This window comes from Pseudonaja textilis, chromosome 2, assembly GCF_049901715.1.
Source record: "Pseudonaja textilis isolate UNSWEBS1 chromosome 2, rPseTex1.2, whole genome shotgun sequence".
In the NCBI taxonomy this organism is placed as follows: Eukaryota; Metazoa; Chordata; class Lepidosauria; order Squamata; family Elapidae; genus Pseudonaja; species Pseudonaja textilis.
In genome coordinates, this window is record NC_141991.1 from 33,610,742 (window position 1) to 33,634,378 (window position 23,637).

The following is a 23,637-nucleotide window of genomic DNA, read 5'->3' on the forward strand; positions in this document are numbered from 1 at the left end:
AAAAGGCATGAAGAGTAAAAACAAAATGTTTAAAAATAATTACAATAGGTAAGAGATGTTAGGATTGCTCAACTTTTTTTGGAAAAAAAAGAACAGGCAGGCATTTGTGAAAAGCCAAAGCACTTGAATAAACATATGTTTATGATTAAAAAGATGAACTGTCTTGTTTTTGCTGTGCTGATTTAAGCCAGTCTGCCAGCTCTATAAAATGTGATTAATTCCTCTGACAATAACAGCAGAGGGATTTATTCCTTACCTCCTATGCAATTGTTAATTGCTCTTGAATTGTTTACTGCTGTAGTTGTTTTACAAGTGCAAAGACAAACAGAGAGAAACTCCTTCCCCTTTCAAACCTTAAATCCCAGGTGTGATTGAATGCTTGGCAGATTTTGGTAAGGGTGTACACAGGTTATGACTACAGCTTGTTAGTTTTTAAAAAATGGAGGTGATGACGCCTCTATAATTATAGGTGTTGCAGTTTTAAAGTCAGAATGTTTTTCCAGCCATTGCTCTGCCCCACCCCCTGTATCCTATGAGCCATGTTTCCTGGAGTTTTTCAGTTTTTAGATGTTTTGTGAGGATCCTTAAAATCCATCAACAAGCCTTTGTCATGAGGAAAACTATGAAATTAATTTTAAGTTGTTTATACACCATACACACATAGTAAAATAATGCTATTGTTTATTAGAGAAAGGCAGTTATTTTTATTTTGCCAATGTGCAGAGCTTTGTCGGGCTGAAAATAGTAGAGTTTACGAGGAGAAGCATTTTAATTTGTTCATAGCTAGTGTTTTTTTCTTAGCAAGCTATGTAATGCTTGCTTCTAGCAATTTGTCAAATATTCTTTTTGACATTGTAATTTTATTTTTGTTCTGTAATTGAAGCAAGCAATCTTGTATGTGTGGATATAATAATGGTTCATTTAAAAATGCAATTAATTGATCTGTCACTTACTGCAAGCCAGTTACTTTATTCATTGATTACCTAGGCAGAATATCTTCTATTTTGAATCTGGATACCTTTTTAGAATTTTAACCTGCTGGGTATATGCAGTTACTGTACTAAAATTATGTGAAATTTATAGTGAAAATGTGTTGATTAACTTGCAGTTTTGTGGTTTAGTTGGTGAAAAAAATTGATACAGCCCGCTATTGTAAAGAATTTGAGACCAGGTAGTATTCAGTATGTGAGCATGCTAGTTTAGTTAAGTTACATCAGATTTCTACAGATGTTAGAAAGGCATTAAGAAGTTATGGGGCTTATCCAGAATAGTCTGATCCAGAGTATTTCAGTTGTAATAACATTTGAAGCTAAAAGTTTTCCTGTGCTTTCCCTGCCATTCTCATTTGCAAGGCTGGATAACTCTAATATATGCAAAATCATACAACAGACGTATTACACGCTATAAATAAATACATTAACCTCAATGGAAGTTTCTCTTGGAGAAAAAATATTGATAGCTTGCATCTTAAACCTACCACTCTCCTCCCATCTCTTTAATGTCACTCTTCATAAGTTCTTCTTGCATTTTGTCTGTAACAAGATATCAGAAAATCTTATCTGGATCTATAGCATATTTCATTTAATAGAAAGATGAAGCTATTCTGTTTATTTTCTTCAATAAATTATATTATAAAAACAGAAAAACCAAGTCATCACTGGTGGATTCATAGAAGCCCTTCCCTTTCAAGATGAAAAAAAAACTGCAAAAAATGAGAAATAAACATTTTATTTGTGCTTCCTTCCTTTACACTGGCTCTTTCTTACTCCCAGTGTCTTGCAACAATACATAGGTACATTTGCTTCTGCCTTCCTGTTTGTGGTGTCCATTGTGTGCCTCTAATTCTCTTTGGAGACTCTCTGTGTCTGACTGAAGGAAGAGGGAAAATAATTATAATGAAGTATTTTCTTTTGTTTTTAAAAGATGGATGATGCAATCATGTTTCACATAGATTTTAAAGAAAGGAAATAATGAGGTAAGACATCTATTTTTTACCTATATCACGTCACAAATTAAAAAATGGCTTTGGAAGGACATCCAAATAATTTCAACGGGGAAAAGTTTGGGAAAACTACATCAGAAATAATAGAATTTCATATTCCTAATGTCACATGGGAAAGCCATTTTAAAATTTCAGTTTTTTTTTTAATTTTAAGAATATATATTGAACTGACCCAAAGGGTCATTGTATTTTATGTTTGTATCTGTTGAAGAAAGTAGGAAAGTACTTTTTTCTATAGCTTTTTTCCTATGCTCCCCAATTTTTCTATCTCCTGTCCCTTCCCCCCTTTCCCTCTTTTTGTGTTTCTCTTTTGCTATTTAACATATTTTTAATTTTTTTCTGGTTCTCTATCAATACATTCTTTTTTTAAAGACCAGTACATGGGTACATTTCCAAAATACCAATATATGTCCAATGCTTATTGATCTGTTTGTTTCAATGTTACCTGATTTCAATTTTTAAATTTTAAATTGTTGCATAATTTGCTGGTAAAATAATGCAAAGTAGGTGAGGGTTTATTTTCACTTTTTTGATGAAATTTGATTTATTTATTTTTTTGCTTACTGTGTTAAATCTCAAAAGATTACAATTTGATGATATTGAAAATGGTCTGGGTGTGTGTGAATGTGAAAAGTCCAGAATCATTACATAACTCTGTGATCATAGATTGTATATCCTGGTTTAAATTGCATAACCCCTGCTTGTTGGTTTGGGTTTGGGTAGCCAGTAAATTTAAAAACATAAATAAATGAGATACAAACAGCATGAATGAAAAAAGTGTCTAGGTGAGTGTGTCTGCCACCCAAAATCTAACTGTAGAATTGCTCATAATATTATTTTGAAATATTCTATATAGTAGGGTATTAAATAGCATTATCAAACATAAGAAGGAGGCATTAAAGGTTGAGAAGAGTCCAGGCAGCAATACCTAAATATGTGCCACAATTCTTTAAAAAAAATCCTTGTACAAGTGGCTGCCTGGGCTCTTGTACATATTTGAGTTAGCAACTGTGTGTGACCAGAGAGTCTACCAGGCAGCAGATTGTAATCACACTCAATTGAACACTATAACATTCTCACTGTACAGCTTTCCTGTCAGTGTGAGATTGGGCTAGGGTGAAGTATGCATTCTTATTGCCTCTCTGCAGCCCTTTTACAAACACCCGAAGGAAATCTTTACAGTAATCCAAAGAGATGCTTTTGTGTGTAATGATATGTATCTGTGCACTAACATTCTGAATTTTAAAATCATTGAACATAATGGCCATTTTGAAACTTTCATAATATCCAGAAGCAGAATGTCATACACCACAGTGGGCTACTCTATTTAAGGAACGGGGGTATGGATAATAAAGAACTTATTCATATGATTTCATCAGCCAAATACAGCATGTTTTTGCCAGGTCCTTTATTATTTTTATTAACCATTCTTTCACTTACTACACTTGTTTTGTTTTGTTTTCTGAATCTGATAAGGAATGTTGAAATCAGTCTATACCTGATCCAGATACTATTAAATGTGTTCCATTGTTATTACACTCCCTGCAAATTCATCCTAAACAAAACCACCAGAAAAGCTAAATTTAATACTTTGATGAACATTTTTTTTTACATGTCCTATATAGTTTTCCGCAATACTTGTATTCCAAAATCAAATTTCCCAATTATACTCATACTTACAAGTAATTTTTTGAGTTATATGGATTTTCATTTTGCTTGAAAGCCCTGACACATTTTTTTAAAATCACTTTGTTTAAAAACAATTCTGTTTCTTCAATAAGTTTTCCGTAGAAAGTTCTAGTGGTACTTCTCCTTCCTGAATATTATAGTTTTTAATGTTAACTAACATTCATATGTAAGTCTATAACTCACACTAAACTAGGAAATACTTTTTTGTCTCTTAGCTTATAAAATAAACCATGTTTCAGTTTTCCCATATGAATAGTTTTTACCCAAGGTAATGTTAAAAGGAATGTAACTGATGAGAATAATTAAGTACCACTGATACAGGATTGATGTCTAGAGCAAATTCTTGTTTAGTGCAAAAACTTTCTTTTGTATTTTATTCTACCACCGCTTCTTAGATTTCTTGGAAACATCTTCTGTTCATAAGCAACTATCATATATTTATTTTTGTTTGGAATAAGTTTAGGTATATTGATGGATGGAATTAAATAGAGGAGGAGAGGGAGATTACTTTATTATCTACAGAATCTTGGAATGTGGGCTTGGATCAATAGCCTTTGTAGTTAAGAATCAAAATCCCTTAGAAGACTGAGCTAAAGACAAATAGTTACACAACTACAGAATGTCCTATTCCTTGACCAACACAAATTCTTTGTTGCTTAAAATCCAGAACGCTTTCCTCACTTTCTGGAAAGAATATGATAATAAGCTTCACACTTAATTCCACTGCATCATTTTGGAACAGGACAGTTGAAGGGTTTGTTGCTGAATTTCAATTGTTGCTGAAATACTTTCAGAGTCACCAGGGATGTGTATTAATGCTTCAGCTGCTGATTAGACCATGCAAACAAATTTAAAATAGTAGCATCAATGTATTGTGCCGGCTTTCTGTCGTTCTGTCTGTCTTTAAATTACTGATCTGTATTGAAGTTGGCTTTCTAATGTGCATGTTTCTTTCCACAGAAAGAGGCAGCAATTGCCCATTTAGTCCATTTTTGGTATTGGTAGTAACTCCTAATTATCTAATAGATTTTTAATCAAATTGTGCAAAATAAATCAATTATGTTTTTCATGTAAAATAAAAAAGCAGAGCTCTATTACTTTGAGAGTGTCTAATTAAAGTCTAGAAGCCATTTATATAGTCAACTTACAGTGTTGAAAATCTTCATCCTAGCCACACAAATAAACTACTATCACCACATGTTAATGTTGGATTTGCAGTGGAAAGGACGATGGTTTACCTAAGGCTGCCTAACAGATTAGTAGCAGTGTTCTAATTTTAATAGTGACTTCCAGATTATCACATATAAATGTTATTTGTGAAATTTGGCAGTACATAAGAGGGCATCTCTTGATCTCCATTCTGCTTCAGCTCCTGGATATCCCATAATACCAACATCTGCTCTAGGAAATGCCTACTCTCCAGAGGATTTAGGATTTGGGAAAAGAGGAATCCTCTCCCCATCCTGTACATAAAACCATTGATTTTCCCACCAATAATGGGGTACTACCCTAGGTTGTCAAAATCAACTTTTGGTCTATTTATATTAAATATTTAGGTTTCCAAACTAAGAATATTAATTGTGGTCAGAGATGTATCAATTTATCATGGAGCACCAGAGTATATTTGTTATGATAATCTGCTTCCCTATTGGGATAACAGAATGCTAAACTTTTTTGGGATGACGCTGCTATATAAAAGTTATCACTGATCAAAAAATAATCCAGTGACATATATAACGGAGTTGAGCAGCTCTTACCTATATGAACATTTAAATTAAAGCATGATTCAAATAAACACTTTGTCTTGAACTGGATTAGTATTTTTATTACTTTTCAATTCTATTTAAGCTTTTATTTAACATGCAAATATAGATGTAAATGTATGCTTTATTTCCATCCCATTTGATTAAACGGAAATATTATTCTTGTGGTTACTGTTTTTAAGCAGGCCACTGAAAGGGAATGAAAAGAAAGTCTTACAACTGGCTCTGCAATTTGCAAGGTTAAGATTTTTATTTCTAGCAATGGTCTTAGATTTTTTTTCAGGCATGAAGTGAAAACTAGTTTAATACTTCATAACTGTTCTGGTATTTCAGATCTTTTTTGGTTTCAGCATGAAGCTTTTTCACCACCACCCCCACCCCCCACCAAAAGAAGTTTATTGGACAAGTTTAGGTGAAAGTTGTCTAGGTAACTTTGAGCCAGTCACTCTCACTCATCTCAGTCCACTTCACAAGGTTGTATTTTGACCCAGCCTTCACAAATAATGATAATCTGCTTACTCGTGAGTAAAACAAATCCCTTTTCAAAACAGGACAGGAACAGTCTTTTATTCACAGGCAGCAGCGGCGGGAACTGTGGAAGCATTTCAGCCACTTCTTGGGTGGAGGAGCCACCTCCGTAACTTCCACGGTTCCTGCTGCTGCTGTTATTGGAGATGGCGCTGGCGAGAGAGGGACAGCTGCAGCTCGGCTTGGGCGCTTGGAATGCAGGAACGGGCTGCGCACCGGGACTTTTGCAAACTTGCAGAGCCCGAGGCTGGAGCACCAAGGGTTACATCAGCAGAGATGCTCGCTCGGCTCTTCTCACGCCTACCCAGCCGCTTGGGATTAAACCAAAACGCAGCGTGTGGCACCCCCAGGTACCTCAAAATCTTTTTTTTTTCCTGTTATGGGGACGGGGGAAAAGCGGGAGTGACTCAGATGCTGTTGTTGGAGATGGCGCTGGTGCGCAGGGGGAGGAAAAAATATATTCACCCCTGAAAAGACGTCCTAGCTGTTTTTTCGGGGCTGAAAAAAAAAAAAAAAAGGCCTGGCCTTATTTTGTGAGAAACACGGTAGCTCTGCTGGCAGCCAACAGGCCACAACAGGTTGTTGTGGTGGGGAAAATAGGAGAAGAAGCAATGTTCACTACTTTGAGATTTATTTTTTTAAAAAGATAGGATAAATTTAGGATCAGGAAAACATGACAGAAATAATTGTTGCTTCATCTTTTAAAAATTCTTGTCTAAATTTTATCAATACATCTGAATTTAATTTGAATATTCATATGGTGCAAATATATTTTCATATTTTTACATTAAGTACAATTTTAAAAATCCTAATATGAAATGTATAAAATGGGCAACCCACATCAGTTCAGATGTTTATTGGTTTATTTATTTTTGGTTGTGATGATATACTAAAAATATTCCATCTTATTTTCTAAAGACTGGATAAAATCAGATAATAAATTGTGAATTTCCCCACTTCATGGGCAACCCTACAAGAGTCAAAAGGAAAGGGATGTAAGTTTTTTATTAGAAGGGAGAGTCATATAATCAAGGAAAATAAATACAGGTGGTCTTCATTTAGTGATCGCAATTGTCTCAAAGTTGTGATAATGTGATTGAGATACTGTGACTATCATAAATTTGAAAATTGTCTCCAAGAAGAGTCGTTCAGGAACATGATCAAAAAGTTACTAAATTCATGTCTTCATCATAAGGAAAAATTATTTCCAATATGATCGATCATGACTTTTTTATATTTCTATTTCACCACCACAAATGTGTGATACCCATGGAACTTGAACATTTAAAGGCAAATTTGCAGAGAAGCCTGCTAGTGGCTTCTTGTAATTTTATAACATTTTGACTTACACACATTGCTAGGAAGGTCTGTAGGTTGCTATTGGGCTAGTATTATAATACTTTTATTGCCCAATGTACTACATTTTCCATACATTTACATTTAAGCATGTATTCTTTTAGCAGGGAACTCTACTTTGTCTCCATAATATGAATACCTAATATAATTAATTTATTTCAGCAGACACATTTCCTATTTTTAGTAGCAAACATTTCTAAGCTATATTTTTCTTCACTTAACAGGGGAGATGTGGCTTATTGAAGGTGGAATTGCTGGCCAGAAATAGTCTGCATCCTGGTGGTTCCAACCCACCTCTGTGAGATAGAGTGAAACCCCGACATTCAGTCTCCAGCTCCTGCCCATCCAGCAGTTCGAAAACATGCAATATTGTGAATGGATAAATGGGTACCACTTTGTGGGAAAAACCTAACTTGTGTGTTTAGAGAGTGGAAGCCAGGAGTGGGTCTGGCTGGATGCATGGCATGAGACAAAGCAAGGCAAGGTAAGACCAGCGGAAGAGCCAGCACCCCAAGCGCTGCTAGCTAATTGGTGCAAAGCTAGTTCACCCCCTGCGGTGTACCAAGAATAGACGTGCAAGAGCCAAACAGAATGAAATAGCAATGTAGGCTCTTCCGGAAAGTGTTGAAGACCTGGTTCTGCCAGCGGGCCTGGGGAACCCAGAGCAGGATGGAGCCCATTAAATGGCTCATGTGATCTGCTGTCGTCGGGGCAGAGGGTGGGAGTTGGGGAGTAATTTTGTTATATTGTACTATATTTATTTGATTCTTTTTGTTTTTATTGTTTTAAATGTGGTTTTATATTCTGTAAGCCATCTTGAGTTGCGAGGGGCGAATAAGCGGCACTATAAATTCAATAAATAAATATTGTTCTGACCTAGCCTTAGCAGAACCAAAAAACAGACTCCTTGTTCCGAAAAAACCCCTTTTATTTCGTTACTGTGAATTCATGGCATTCACACACAGAAAAGTCCCGGCAATAATCCTTCCAAGGATTAATTGCAAGAACTTATCAGTCCTTGGATAATTGCCAGGCCAAGAGCTTCCAGTAAATTAATTCCTGGCAAGGAGTCTCTAAGGCACGAACCATGATGAGCAAATCTTCTGAAAGAAATGCAAACTATTGTCTCCTACAACCACCATTCCCCTTTTGCTTCTATTTATTCCCCAGGGAGGGCTTATTCAGTCCATGTGTGCCTTTCTTCCCGAGTCAGACCCTGTTAGTCAATTGTTCTCTCCTGGCAGCTCTGCGCATATGCGCATCTGGAACAGGCCCCAGCTGTTCTTCCCCACTTACCTCTGACTCTGAAGGCAGCTGGGAAATGTCTGACAGCCCTGCCCCTATCTCTGCTTCCAATGCAGAGCATCCATCAGAGCCTTCCCCAGACTTCAGGACTGGCCCAAGTTCCTCCCCAACCTCCTCATCATCTGAGTCTGCCGCTGCTTGACTGTTGACAGCTGGTAGACCACAACACATGTAGATTTCCCTGATGTATGCCATTAATATTATTTATTATTATAAATAATAATAAAAACAATATTTTTTTTTTAATTAATGGAGTCAGATTATTCCAGCCTAATATACTGAAGGGAAATATTTTCCTTGAATCCATTCTACTTTAAATGGTCCAAAATCCAACTGAGATACTATCCAACACTAAGCAGATGAAAGTTTGGAAACAATAATAACTTTAAACTTTAAAGTTTCCAAGAATTCTTTGCTGTGAAAAATGATTGAACGTTCTGAGGAAAAGGAGGGTGAATATTATCTAATGCTTAGGGCGCGATGTTCAATCTTTTATGGTAAGTAGTTTGACATTAAATAGTATCTCATACAAAAATGGTATTAAGTTGTATCAAAATCTCACAAAGCCTGTTGGGGGAAAAAAACAATAGTTGATATCACATTTTTGAAACTCATATTCCAGCTAAAAAGAGGGAAACCATCCATTTAAAAAGCTATATCCTCTGAGAATGTCTGTGATGGGAGAAAAACTTTAAAACTGAAACGTATAGTAACTGATGATATGTGGTCTTCTCCATTAATTATATAAATATATAGCAAATAGATGTACAGAGATTTATTTCCCTCTTTTTCTGTTTAATAAAACAATAAAAAGGACAAGGAACAAAAAGTGGTGCAACAAAAATATAGAAATGTAAAATATATGTGAGAGCAGCCCACTGAGATAATTAAGAGGATCATCATGACAAATATTCAGCAGGCTTCCTTTACAGTTTTTGCCAGCAAATTTCACCAGTTGTAAATAAATGGGGAGTGGGAAGTGGATCAAGAAGGAATATTTGGATGATATGTGACTGGGTGGTTCTTTTCTTCATTGCCAGTATTTAATTGAAGTGAAAACAATAACAAAAATAATCATTTCCTTGGATCCCAGCTGACAGATATTTCAGGGTGATACCTGGAAACTCACCCAATATATCTGCTCCATTTTGGATGTTTATCAGAGTATTATAGCTCATTAATTTTCATAAATGTTTCAACACCTACTAAGCTTTCACTATTACGTAGAACATGGACCCAAGGAATCCACAGTAACAGGAGCTTGAATTGTCACCTGAGTTTTGGTTGCAAATAGAGAATATTTTTTTTCTTGCAGAACATTTTGAGAATATATGCCACTAGGGAAAAGTGGATAGAGAAGAATCTGCAAATTACAATCATTGAATTCACTAAGAGTGGGTGGCTCTGGACTATTCTTGGTCTCTTCTTGAGCATATATAAATACAAGTATGGATGTAGAAAATGTCAAATGTTTATCTCACAATGTGCTCATGTTTATTTGTTTATTTCTCTTTGGTTTTCAAAAGATCAATACAGTGAGAAGACATAGGATTCATAAGGAACTGCAAAAGAATCTATAATAATGTATTTGAATGGGGATCAAAATATAGGGTCTTTTTAAGGACCTACAGTTAGCCTTGCAGATAAGCCCTCAGCTAGAGGGCAAATAGATGATAATTCTGCTTATCTGTTCCCAAAAACATTAAGCTGAATAGGGGGATTTTTAGGTCTGGCCTCAAGTAGAAGCTATGGACAATATTGAATAAGAGAGGTTGAGCCAAGGTCCTTGATGTGAGATGCCACAGGACTCAATGGTCTTGTAACCTCCATAGGAAACCAATGGTATATGGTCAGGTATTAGTAAGCTGATGAAATCCAGTTGTGCATTTCAACCTTGAGGAAACCAGATGAGGCCAATGAAACCTTGTCCTAGTGAGTAAGACTGGGGCTTAGATGACAGAAGCAGGCTTAAACTCAATCCTGACAAGATCACAATAGCTCATCAGGGGAGTTTCAGGGTTTCGCATTACTTTCCATATTTAATTAGTGTGCAATTTGGAAGTCCTATACATTTGATAAAATAACTAAACCTATTACTAAACATCAAAAATACTTTTTATTGGGTAAGACCATTGGTCCATTTAACATCTGATCAGCAATTCCAGGATGGAATTTTTCCAGTTCTAACTCAGAAAGGTTTGAAAATGAGCTGGGACCTTTTACATATAAACCTGACATCTGCCACTAAGAGTATAACTCCTCATTAACACAAAGTGCCTTAGCATGATCTCTCAAGAGACAATGATTTACAATCATCACTATCTCCAGCCAATATAGTTAATAGCCAACATATCTGGAAGATATAAACTACAGAAAGAGGCTTTAAATTATGTGTTTTAAATAGGCTAATGAAGTTACCATAGTCATCTCTCCAGCCTTAACCCTAGAAGCTGGTAATGCTAGCTTTTTTGGAGGTTGTCACTTCCTCCTGATGTGGATCTGAAAATGTTACTTGCACTTTAAATTCTTTGATCAGAGACTTTACCATTTTTAAAAAAAATTGTAGCACCAATAGTAGGATATTCGGTGAAGATATACTAAATAGTAATAATAGTAATAGTGGTGGCAGCATCAGCTGTGCATTAATGCTGCTTTGCATAGGTATCCTTTCTGTTCTCCCAGAATTATTACATTTTAATCCAATTATTCAGTTATCGTATTCATCCCAAAAGAAGCCAATTCCAGAAATCGAAGATTTTAGAAAAGTTATATCTTTGTTATCATAGTGTGAGAATATGAAAGATGATGTACTCATTGTTTGGTCTAGTGGTTTGGCCAGGGCTGTGAAACTTGTGGCCCGTGGGCCAGATGCATCATTCAGTGGCCACACCCACACCCAGTTTAGCGAAGGGAGAGAAGTCCTGATACGTCACATGATGCCACAGTGATGATGTGAGTTTGACACTCCTGGGTTAAGCTATGCTAGAAAGCAAGAGACCATGAGTACAAGTCCTGCCTTAGCAATGAAGGACACCTGAATGACTTTGGGCAACTCGCTGTCTTTCAGCCCAACACACCCTACAGGGTGGTTGTGGGGAAAATAGGAGGAGAAAGTTATGTTGGATATGTTCACGACTTTGAATTATTTGTGTGTGTGTGTGTGTATAATACAAATAAATAAAATAAAAATAAATTTATTTGAGAAAGGAATTGTCTTCCTTAAGGAAAAATATAACATTATGTTTGCAACTAAGAACATAAGAGAATGCAGACATTATGCTGAACCTTTCTTCCTCTCAGGTGAAGAACCTTATGCCTAGCTACCAGTCTAGGTAAGAGAATACTGCTGGATTGTGATTCATACTTCTGCAGTCTCCCACTGCTAAACTCCAACACAATACATCCATTTGCCTGCAAATTGAGAATTGTGTTCAACTCTCTGTGGTTCTGCTATAACAATATCTTCTTGCTGAGAAGCTTTTCCTAACTGCTGAGATGTACAGCACTTAGGCTGAACAAAAAGCAAGTTACCAGCAGTAATTTCAATCCTCACCTTCCACCCCCTATATTCTCACTGAGTTCTACTATAATATAATGTTAAAATACATATCAGAAAGCATATTAGCCCTTGCAATATCTACATTTGTGCTAAATGCAATACTCTTTACTGATATTATAACATGAAGTGACCCTCATGAGTTCTTGGAAGTCTTCAGATGCACTTTGATTTTGCAGAACAACATATCTGCTCATTTTGATAATTTTGTTGCTCTCTGTGACTTCCAATCTTATATGGTACAAAAATTGACATAAGATTGTAGGGGTCGTAATTAAGTTAGCTGGGTTTTAACTTAATAAAATAGGAATAAAAAGACAAGTGCCTTTTTTTGTTGTATACCAGGATAACATTGACTGAAATATGCTTCCAAATGTTATGGCTGATGTATGCATACTATGTAGCACATATCTCAGTTATTTGTATCATGAAACAGTTATCCTTTTACATTCTATGAGCTGGAGGTTTCTGGCTTTTGTTTGGCAGCGCAATTTGTGTTAAAATGCCACACCAGTGCTTTCATGAGCGCAATAATAACTTGAGTTTCATGCTGCATTTTGTCAGCCTGTTCCTAAGCTCTTGCAGCCTGTATTAGCCTGCAATGCTGTCATGTAATCATGGTGTTCGATATTGTTTCAGAGCAACATTTTAATTTCAGCATTCGGTTTAAGGACAAGCAACATTCCTTAAGAACATTCCTTGGTCTGTTTATATGCCCCACTGTAACCTTAGAGATAAATCATGTATACAAATAAACCTTTCCTTTTGTGTTCTGAACATTTTGGTAATTTGAAGAAGATCCTATCGACATATTTATTCTACACAGACGGAGAAAGTTGAAAACTGAAGACAACAAGGGAATCTGGTACAAATCTTTGTTATCCTCTTATTCTCTTGATAGTCTGGAATTTCTCTAATTTGCCTCGAAGTGTTGTTTTAAAGGTAAAACAAAATAACCCAAGATAGTCTGACCTGACCTACTTAGATGAAGCCATGATAGAAAGCTACCAATCAATTAATAATACCTACTTAGAAATCATTATGTTTTTGGGATTTCTTGTAGATGATGACCTGAGTGTACTCTGGATCTAGAGCAATGCTCAGTCCATTGATGTGGGAAATTTTTTTAATACAGTTTGAGAGTCTAGTGTTCAACTTTATTTTGTCAGCATTCCATGGTTTATGAAAGATGATTTGGAAGAGTAACATTGCAAGAAAAAAGTTATATTCAAGCACCATCAGCTGATTATTTCTCGGTTAGAAAATTTGATTGAATTTTGTAAAAATTTGTAGACAATCTGGAATAGACTACAATATTGAAGAAGCAATATGAAACCCTAAATGTTTGATTCAGTAGATAACATAATTGGTCTCTGAGGAATGCTTTTCTTCAGTTAAATTAAATAAAAGTTAATTTTGTTTCTTTTTTTTTGTCCCTTAAAACTAATGCAGATAGATATAAACAGATGGGACAATCTCTCTCTCTCTCTGACATTCTCTCTGACTCTCTCTACCCCTCCTCTCTCTGTCTCTGGTATAAGTATGATGCACTTGTAGCTATTCTCATTTTTGTTTGAAACCTTCCCTGGGAATATGTGAAACACTGCAAAGTCTCAGGTGTTTGATTCCTATGAGTTCATAATATTGCCCATATAACCTTTTTGTCAATATGGAAGTGGTTTGCCTTTTGTTTGGTTAGTCTAACCCTAATTAGCTTTTCAACATCAGTTAGGTGCAGGCCTCTAATGAATTAGTTCTAGAATTAGAATTAGTTAGAAAGTCTACCATATTAGATGCTACTGTCTTGTAATTGCTTTTTTCTACGTATTTTTATTCAAATTCTAGTTTTGCTTTGAAGACATATCTCAAAAAAGGGAGAAACTGTTATCTGGGGGTTTAATCAAAGCTTGAAGTCTTCAACTGTTATTTTCGCCCTAAATGAAATAAATGGTTAAATTTAATTTTGTTCCACTCAGTACAATAAAACAACGTTGTTATAAAGAACTGTGTTTTAAAACCAGAGGTCATTTCAGTCCTAAACGTGCCAAAGAGAATAATTGGATACTTGATACTTTGAAACAAAATCAAGGGAACAAAATAAACATGTTTCTGATTACTCAGCACTAATGTTGTATTCTGTCATTATAGTAGATTGCTTAATTGTGCTGCTGATTACTTTTCCTGAATTCCTCACAGCAATGCCATTTCTGCACCAAATGGTGGAAGCACTAATTAGCAAGAGGAATGTTGCCTCACATTTTGTTTTGGGCTTGTATACATGTTTAAAGGATGAAAAAAAGATGGAATTTGTCTAGTTCTCCATTATGGCTTGTTTGTGTAACCTATCTCACTTGCTATTCTCTCCTCTTTGGATACTGTCGAAAGCAGAGACCAGAAAGTTTGCCAAACAATTGAAACATTCTTAGAACATAAGTAAACAATGTTGAGCCCATCCAAATGAGGTCATCTGGTACCTTGGCTTTCCTTCTTATTCAGCAGCTGCATAGCTACTTCATTGGCTTGATGTTGTACAAAGCAAGACAATACCTGTTTGTTTCTCAGTGTACACAAGTTAATGCCTCTCTAAACTGCACAGCTCCACAGCACAGTAACTGTACTTTGCACAATTCAACATTACTTCCTTAATGACCCATCCAAGCATAATTTGAGGCATTTTTACCTTGAATTCTAGTCATTGGTAGGTCCTCTAAATCTGCTTTGAGATTCCAGCGTTGGAATAGTTTATACACATGTACACAAAACATGCATTCAAATGCAGAGACATCTTATGCCCAAAGGCTTCAGCTTTGTTAGAATTAATTTGACAAGCTAAAGACATAAAATACCTTCCCATTAGGGTGTCCTGCTGATAGCCACCTGGCTCATTTGCTATAGGATGCTTTATTGTGCTATCCTTACAATTTTGTTTTATTTTTTTTATCATGCTAAGTAAGAGGAAGAAGCACATTATTCATAACTGAGGAATGTGGTAAATTGCAGTGGTCGTTTACAGGAAAATTCAGGATAAAGACTGCATGAGAAAAGTACTTTGATTTAGATTAAAAAATACCCTCCCAATTTTGAGGAATGAACGTAATCTTTCTCTTAATGGACTTAATCTGCAGAATATTTTTTTTTTTAAATTGCTTATGATTCATCTTTCAAAGATAATACCAAAAAAGATCTCTTCCCCCAACTAGCACAACCTGTTTTCTAGTCCTTTTATCTGAGAGCATATGTTGAAAAATAACCAACTATCCATTCCTAAATAGATGCGGCAGAATTTCAAGGGGCACCACTTTTTCCACCACCCTGGGAAAGGTACAGTTATTATCCCAATAGAAGTTTGGGGGAAATGAATATAAATAAAGGAATACAACAGTAATTCCCGTTGACAGAACTTCTGAGCAAGCATTCAGAGTCTATGCATTTAGTCTTAAGGATCCTCTTTTATCCATGACTTCCTCAATTGAATTTAAGTGTCCCCCCTTTTAGCTGAATAGAAAAGAAGAAAGAAAGAAAGAGAACCAAAAGAAGAAGAACATACAGGTTCAAGTCAAGCCCAGCTTGCTGTGCCAATCAGCGGGATTCAAAAACTTTTACTACCAGTTCTGTGGGTGTGGCTTAGTGGGCATGGTGTGGCTTGGTGGGAGTGGCAGGGGAAGGATACTGCAAAAGCTCCATTCCCACCCCACCCCACTAATCTGCTTTCCAGCTCTGTTCTCCTGTGTAGGGCAACAAAAGAAGACCCAGCAGATCATCTGGGACTCAACGGGAGGCAGAGAATAGATGGGAGTGGGGCCAATCAGAGGTGCTATTTGCCAGTTCTCTGAACAACTCAAAATTTCTGCTACCTGTTATCCAGAACTGATCAGAGCCTGCTGAATACCACCTCTGGTGCCAATCAGTAATCATTCAGAAGTAACAGGTTGGACTAGAAAATATGGACAGCAGTCATATTCTTATATATAGTTGTCAGGGATTACCTAGCTCCCATGTATAAGTGCAACCACAGTTGCCATATAAACATCTGGAAATCTGATTGGATCTGGACCTGATCATTATATAAGTGTCACAAACAGAAAGGAAGAGTATCATATGGATAATTGTCACTCTACTTACATTTTCTTAATGGAGTCCAAATCTAGGCATAAGGCTCCCTTCTTGGACATTTATGAAGGCAGTTGGCTTTTTTGGGGATATCTGTGTAGCAGGATGGAGTAACCATACTGAGTTGTATTATGGATCAGAAGCAGTTGCACATTCATTCATCCAAAGCCAGCCACGAGGTAAAGGTAGGCTTGTATCTTACCAAGGTTTAATTTCACCAATGCATCAACGTGAGTGACTTCTGTTGTTGGGCGATTGATTATTGTCTTGTGACCATGATCATTAGATCAATCTGGATAGCTATGGGACCAAACAATCTAATAGTCTGAACTGCATTTATGTTAATCAAACTATACCATTAAAATATCCTTAACAGAAGATAGGAGGATTGCAGCATTTAAAATGCAGAACTGTTGTTTCTATCAGAGTGTTCATTTATAAATGCCTATTTCAGGAAACTAAAATTTTGTCCTCTAATTACCCCATAAAATATAGAAATTGGATGTGTAAAGGTAGTGTTGTTTAGTGCCACAAGAAAAATAGAAAAGTATAAAAGACAAATCCAATGCATAAATAGCATACTGATAGCTGGTGGGTTACATTTAGAGTAGTGCTCCATTCACACACACACAGAAAGAGAGAGATGGCTCCATGTATCCACTGGCCAATATTTTGAATCATACCTGGAAATAAACTGGTAACCACTGCAGCTTGCAAAGCATGTCCATTGTCTATCACTGTGTACCTCTATATTGTTAGAATAGAGTGGAAGCTTCTAGGTGATCTTCAAGGACAGTTCCATGTAGAATTCATTGAAGTAGTCAAACGATGAGGTGATCAGGGCCTGAATCTAAGAATGGCCTCCAAACTAAGAAAGGGCACAATTGACACAACAGATGAAGCTGTGTAGAGGCCTTACTAGCCACAGTCACCACCTGCTCATTAAAAGGAGTTGTGAGATCAAAATACTCAACCAAGCAGAACTTTTTTGACTCATTATCTATTTAAATTAAGAAAGAAACAAGTATTGCAGATGTTACATATAGTTGCTATCCTGTTATGCACCCTTTCTTTGTTCTTGGGTATGGTTTATTAAAGAATATCTTCCTGTGCTGTGTCTAGGCTGTTCCCTACCATGGTTGGTCCTGTGAGGTAGTTGTAGTACAACAAAGCAGATTCAATTGTCCACATATTATAGCTATACGTTTTTTTTCTTTTTACAACCCTGTCAATCCTTAATTCAAAATAAAATCAGGATAACTGATGGAGCTGAGTGTTTACTGGCCAGATGCCCTTCCTGACGCCTATATGAAGTTCACAGCAGATTTTTTTTTCTTTGCCTCCTAAGACAGAAACATCTGCCACTACCCAGGATTGAACTCTCAACCTTCCGAATGGGAGGTGAGCACTTCACCATTAGGCCACCATACCACTATATTATAGCTCTGAAATAGAACATAGAAATCAGAAAACAAACCTCAGAAAGCAGATCTTTTCCCTGAGTGCTTATGACGAACATTTGTAAATAATGAATTAATTTTGACTGGAGAATTCGCCCATCATAGTATAGCAGTCCTGTCTAAATTTGTTAAGCAATTGGATGAGTTACCTAAGGAAAGGACAATATCATGCAAAATGGAACAAGGAAAACAATTTTCTACAACCAATATGGCCAATGATGAGATTCAAATTCTTTTACTACCAGTTCTGTGGTGGGCGTGGCAGAGGAAGGATATTGTAAAATCTCCAATCAGAGGTGGTATTTGTCGGTTCTCCAAACTACTCAAAATTTCCACTACTGGTTCTCCAGAACTGGTCAGAACCTGCTGAATAGCACCTCTGAATATGGCCCCAGGAAAGCCTATATTTGAAAGGCCTGCAGGCCCAATTCATGGACAGCTGATGATCGTGACAATTTGTTGCCAACTCTGAATACACATCCCTTCAGAAATATTTGATTTTTTTTTCCTTTTAAATTGTTCCTTCAAATAGTAATAGACAATAGCAGGTGGGTGTCCTTTAAACAATTCATGATTCCATTCCCAGGAGGTGGAGGAAAAAAGGAGTTTCACGGTTGCAATATTGGAACTGAATAATGCTTGGCTATATTAATCTGAAGTGCACAGTGGGGAATATAGTAATATTTCTATCCTCCTTGTTACATTACATGTAAGAATTTTATATGCTCTTTTGCTGGCCTGGCCTGTAATAATATGGGATGCTTCTTAATTTTCTTGATCTTTTCTTTAAATTCTGGATCCCTTCCTGATATAGTTCAGTGAAATACATGCTATTATTAATTTAATTAATTTTTATTTTATTTGTTAAATTTATTTGCCACCTATTTCACTGTGGGGCTACTCTATAAATGACAGTTTGATAACATTTTGGTTCAGGTTCCTTGTATTTCGAACTATTACTTTATTGTTGGAAGAAATGTACAAAGATAAAGAAAAAATACCAATTGTTATTTTAAAGTGTGCATACAAAGTTAAAATGTCTGTATCCAATCAACTTCTATTTGTCAGAATGTTTGTGGTTTTGCTAAAGATAGGACAGGAAGGAAGAAGGCATTTTTTAAAAAGACAATATTAAAACTTTTTTTCCCATCCGTAAAAAAAGGCACACATTATGCAATATTCAGATTTTGAAGGAAAGAAGAAGAGTTCTTTCATTGGGTTTGGAAATCTCATCTTCCAATTTCTTCCAACTCATATTCCCCTCCTATAGACTAATACGTTGGAGGGCACAAACATCTAAAGTTAAATGCTATGATACTAGATTTTGCTGGTAAATTCCAAACTGACGGTTGCAAAATGGGATGGCAAAACAGCAGTGATTGATTGATTGATTGACTGATTAAATAATTGATCAATTATGTGCCATCAGATTGTTTTTTTACTCCTAACAATAGATTTTCTCCATGAAAAATCCTTGCTAGCGAGGATTTATAATCCTCATAGTGAAGGTACGTTTTCTGTACATAGACAGTCCTGCGAACAATTAACCTGTGGAATGGCTTTTCTTCAGAATATGTGAGTGCTCCATCACTGGAAACTTTTAAGAAGAGATTGGACAGCTATTTCTCTGAAATGGTATAAGGAATAAGGTCTCCTGTTTGAGTATGGATCTGGACTAGAAGACTTCCAAGATCTCTTCCAACTCTCTTATTCTATGCTCTACCATTTGAGAATATGGTAGAGGGCTTATAACATCTTGTACTTTGCTTCTTCCTATCATGTCCACTTTGTAGTTGTTGGATATTTCTCTGGCATTGAATTTTGGAACCAGGGGACAGGGAAACTTCTCAAACATCGATTTCTTTGTCAAGTTCTGAGTTCCCAGCTTATCATGGTGATCTATAGTATGTATCAAATTACATCTGAGTCAATGCTAGGGCTACAAGACTGCATGCTAAGATTATGTACCATCACAGAAGGTAAATGGTCCAGCTAGTTCCCACTTTCCCTCCAGTTATTGTTCCCAGAAGAAAATTTGCTTGTTTGTTTTACAAACTCGATAGCTTTTGATTCAGAGCAATATATATTTCAAAAAGGCTTATCTAAATAAACTCCATTAAAGAAAATGGGATTATTCAGGGATTTTATCCCCTCAACTACTAGAACTATGTTATTCAGATGTATGTCAATTAATGAAGATAGGGGAGATCAAAATAGCTTAAAAATAATTTACCTACTGTGAATTGTGGTATTGGATCAATGTGAGACATGACAGTCAATTACCCTTTTGCTTTTTATTTTGTCTTTTACAATTACTTGAGATCAATATTTTCAGTCTCAGATGATAGAAAATGTCAGCATCTTTGGCTTGGTGTAGACCAACTGCTACCTTATGCTGGAATAACTATCAGAGTCTTTAACTACCGTGTTTATCCAACAATACGGCTTCCCCCAATAGGAAGTCCCAGCATGTTTTCTAGGCATAAAATCAAATTAAGCCCCTCCCCCAAATTAAGGCCTATATTAAACATGTGAAATGTGGGGGACTGATGGGGGGGGGCTTGCCGTTAGGAAGTACTTTTGTTGCATACCCGGATGTGGTGCTGCCTGCATTGACTTCGGCATTGGTGGGGCACTTCGTATCAGGAGACCTGCTGCCACCGTTGCTTTCCCTTCTCCCCGTGCTGCCACGGCATTTAAAGCAACGCCGCGGCATTTGGCACAGCCACACGCAGCCAGCCAGGGCTCCTCCCTGCAATCAGAGCCCAGTGAAGACACTCGGTTTCAGGCGCTCCTGTCGCCGCCTTCCCTTCGCCTTCAAAGGCAAAGCCAATTCTTTTAAAAACGAAACCCTACTACCAATAGGACAAAGACTCCCCTGCCTGAGAGGGCAGCCCAACCCCACGTGAGGAGGTGAATCTCCCAGGGCCACAGCGCAGGATCGGCTCACCCTGGGAGAAGCGGCCAGCCACCATCCCTGCCTGGCACTGGGCACAGCGCGAAGAGCTTCGCCTGGGGTGCCCAGCGCAGCTGACAGGCGGGCCCTCCTGCCCGGTGGTGGAGCTCTCACCAAGGCAGCAAACATCTCCCCACTGGGCCCTCCACTCATCCCGCCAGGGCCATGCAGGCTGGGGAGAGCCGGGAAAGCGAGCCGCGGGTGCGCACCAGCCTGCCAAGCGAAAGAGCCAGGCCAACCCGAGCTTGGCTTCCTTCCCAAGTCCCTCCAGCTTGAACCCAAAGGGGCCACCAGGAAAGGCTGCCCAAGGCAGTGATAGCACCCACCCATCCGCAGATAGGGAGATGAGGTGATGGCAGTGCTGCTTCCCTGGCCGGCGGGTCCGGCAGAGAGAGCCCAAAGCCACCCATCCTTTCCACCCGTCGCCCAACCTGCCCCCATCCCCACGCATCTCCAAATGCGCCGGCAGCTCCAAACGTTGCAGCAGCATGAGCATTGGGCAGAGGCACTCGGCGGGGCTCAGCAAGGAGGACGCGGCACAGGCCGTTGCCTTGCCTCCCTGTTCATGGATGGGTAGGCGCTATCACTGCCTCGGGCAGCCTCTCCCAGTGGCCGCTTCGGGTTCAGGCTGGAGGGACTTGGGAAGGAAGCCAAACTCAGGGCGGCCTGGCTCTTTTGCTTGGCAGGCGGGTACGCACCTGTGGCTCGCTTTCCCAGCTCTGCCCAGCCCACACAGCTCTGGCACAGCCCTGGTGGTATGAGCGGGGGGCCCAGTGGGGAGGTGCTCACTGCCTTGGCGAGAGCTCTGCCGCCGGGCAGGAGGGCCCGCCTGTCAGCTGCGCTTGGTGCTCCAGGCAAAGCTCTTTGCGCTCTGCCTGGCGCCAGGCAGGGATGGCGGCTGGGCGTTTCTCCCGGGGTGGGCCTATCCTGCACTGCGGCCCTGGGAGATTCGCCTCCCCACGTGGGGTTGGGCTGCCCTCTTGGGCAGAGGAGTCTTTGTTGTACCTGTAGTAGGGTGTTGTTTTTAAAAGAATTGGCTTTGCCTTTGAAGGCGAAGGGAGGGCGGCGACAGGAGCGCCTGAAGCCAAGTGTCTCCGCTGGGCTCCAGTTGCAGGGAGGAGCCCTGGCTGGCTGCGCATGGCTCCACCAAATGCCACGGCGTTGCTCTAAACACCGCAGCAGCACGGGGAGAAGGAAAAGCAATGGTGGCGGAAGGCCTCCTGATATGAAGTGCCCCACCAGCGCCAAGGTTAACATCCAAGCCGTCGCCACCCACCCGCCCAAGGATGCAAGGGGGGGGGAATTAAGTCACCCCCGAAAAGACGGTCTAGCCATTTTTGGGGGGGGTCAAAAGAAAATAAGGCCTGGCCTTATTTTGTGAGAAACACGGTACTGAATACATTTCTGATAAGCTATGCAGAACCAGTGCCACAAAAATTTTCAGCAGGACTGCATGTCAACAATCAGTTCAGCATGAATGGAAAAAGGGATACTAATGTATTTCAACAATCACTAGGACATTTGATAAAAAATATTAATTATAACATTATTTTAAAATATAGAGTAAAGAAAAGAGAGTCTTGAAAATGTGGCTGTCCCTAACATGGTGACTGGACCTTAAAGATATATTTGGGGAATCATGAATTCTTCTGTTTAGTGAAGCCATGCAGAAATGTTTGGAAAGCAAGGGTTTGTAATTCTCTCCTTCTGTTCAGTGGGATTTAAGCTGAAGTTCTTCTCCAAGATTGAACCTTAGGTTTATAGGAGGATGGGGAAAAAAAGGATATACACTGCTCAAAAAAATAAATAAAGGGAACACTTAAACACTTAAACTTCATGTCAATCATACTTCTGTGAAATCAAACTGTCCACTTAGGTAGCAACACTGATTGACAATCAATTTCACATGCTGTTGTGCAAATGGAATAGACAACAGGAGGAAAGCATAGGCAGTTAGAAAGACATCCCCAATAAAAGAGAGGTTCTGCAGGTGGTGACCCCAGACCACTTCTCAGTTCCTATGCTTTCTGGCTGGTGATTTGGTCGCTTTTGAATGCTGGTGGTGCTTTCACTCTAGTGGTAGCATGAGATGGAGTCTACAAACCACACACGTGGCTCAGGTAGTGCAGCTCATCCAGGATGGCACATCAATGCAAGCTGTGGCAAGAAGGTTTGCTGTGTCTGTCAGCATAGTGTTCAGAGCATGGAGGCGCAACCAGGAGACAGGCCAGTACATCAGGAGACGTGGAAGAGGCCGTAGGAGGACAACAACCCAGCATCAGGACTGCTACCTTCACCTTTGTGCAAGGAGAGACAGGAGGAGCCCTGCCAGAGCCCTGCAAAATGACCTCCAGCAGGCCACAAATGTGCATGTGACTGCTCAAACGGTCAGAAACAGACTCCATGAGGGTGGTATGAGGGCCCGACGTCCATAGGTGGGGGTTGTGCTTACAGCCCAACACCGTGCAAGACGTTTGACCTTTGCCAGAAAACACCAAGATTGGCAAATTCGCCACTGGCGCCCTGTGCTCTTCACAGATGAAAGCAGGTTCACACTGAGCACATGTGACAGACATGACAGGGTCTGGAGACACCGTGGAGAACGTTCTGCTGCCTTCAACATCCTCCAGCATGACCGATTTGGCAGTGGGTCAGTCATGGTGTGGGGTAGCATTTCTTTAGGGGGCCGCACAGCCCTCCATGTGCTCGCCAGAGGTAGCCGGACTGCCATTAGGTACCGAGATGAGATCCTCAGACCCCTTGTGAGACCATATGCTGCTGAGGTTCGCCCTGGGTTCCTCCTAATGCATGACAGTGCTAGACCTCATGTGGCTGGAGTGTGTCAGCAGTTCCTGCAAGACGAAGGCATTGATGCTATGGACTGGCCCGCCTGTTCCCCAGACCTGAATCCA

The 23,637-nt window shown here is 38.8% G+C and overlaps 1 long non-coding RNA gene across 2 annotated transcripts; it reads left to right on the forward strand.

Moving 5' to 3' along the window:
* The first annotated feature begins 56 nt into the window (after window positions 1-56).
* Window positions 57-14,322, forward strand: LOC113451027 (uncharacterized). Of its 2 annotated transcripts, none has more exons than XR_015741601.1 (2): window positions 57-1,975; window positions 7,563-14,322. It is a non-coding gene; the product is annotated as an uncharacterized LOC113451027 (long non-coding RNA). The 2 variants fall into 2 exon arrangements; XR_015741602.1 differs by lacking the exon at window positions 57-1,975 and adding an exon at window positions 1,984-6,332.
* The last annotated feature ends 9,315 nt before the right edge of the window (window positions 14,323-23,637 follow it).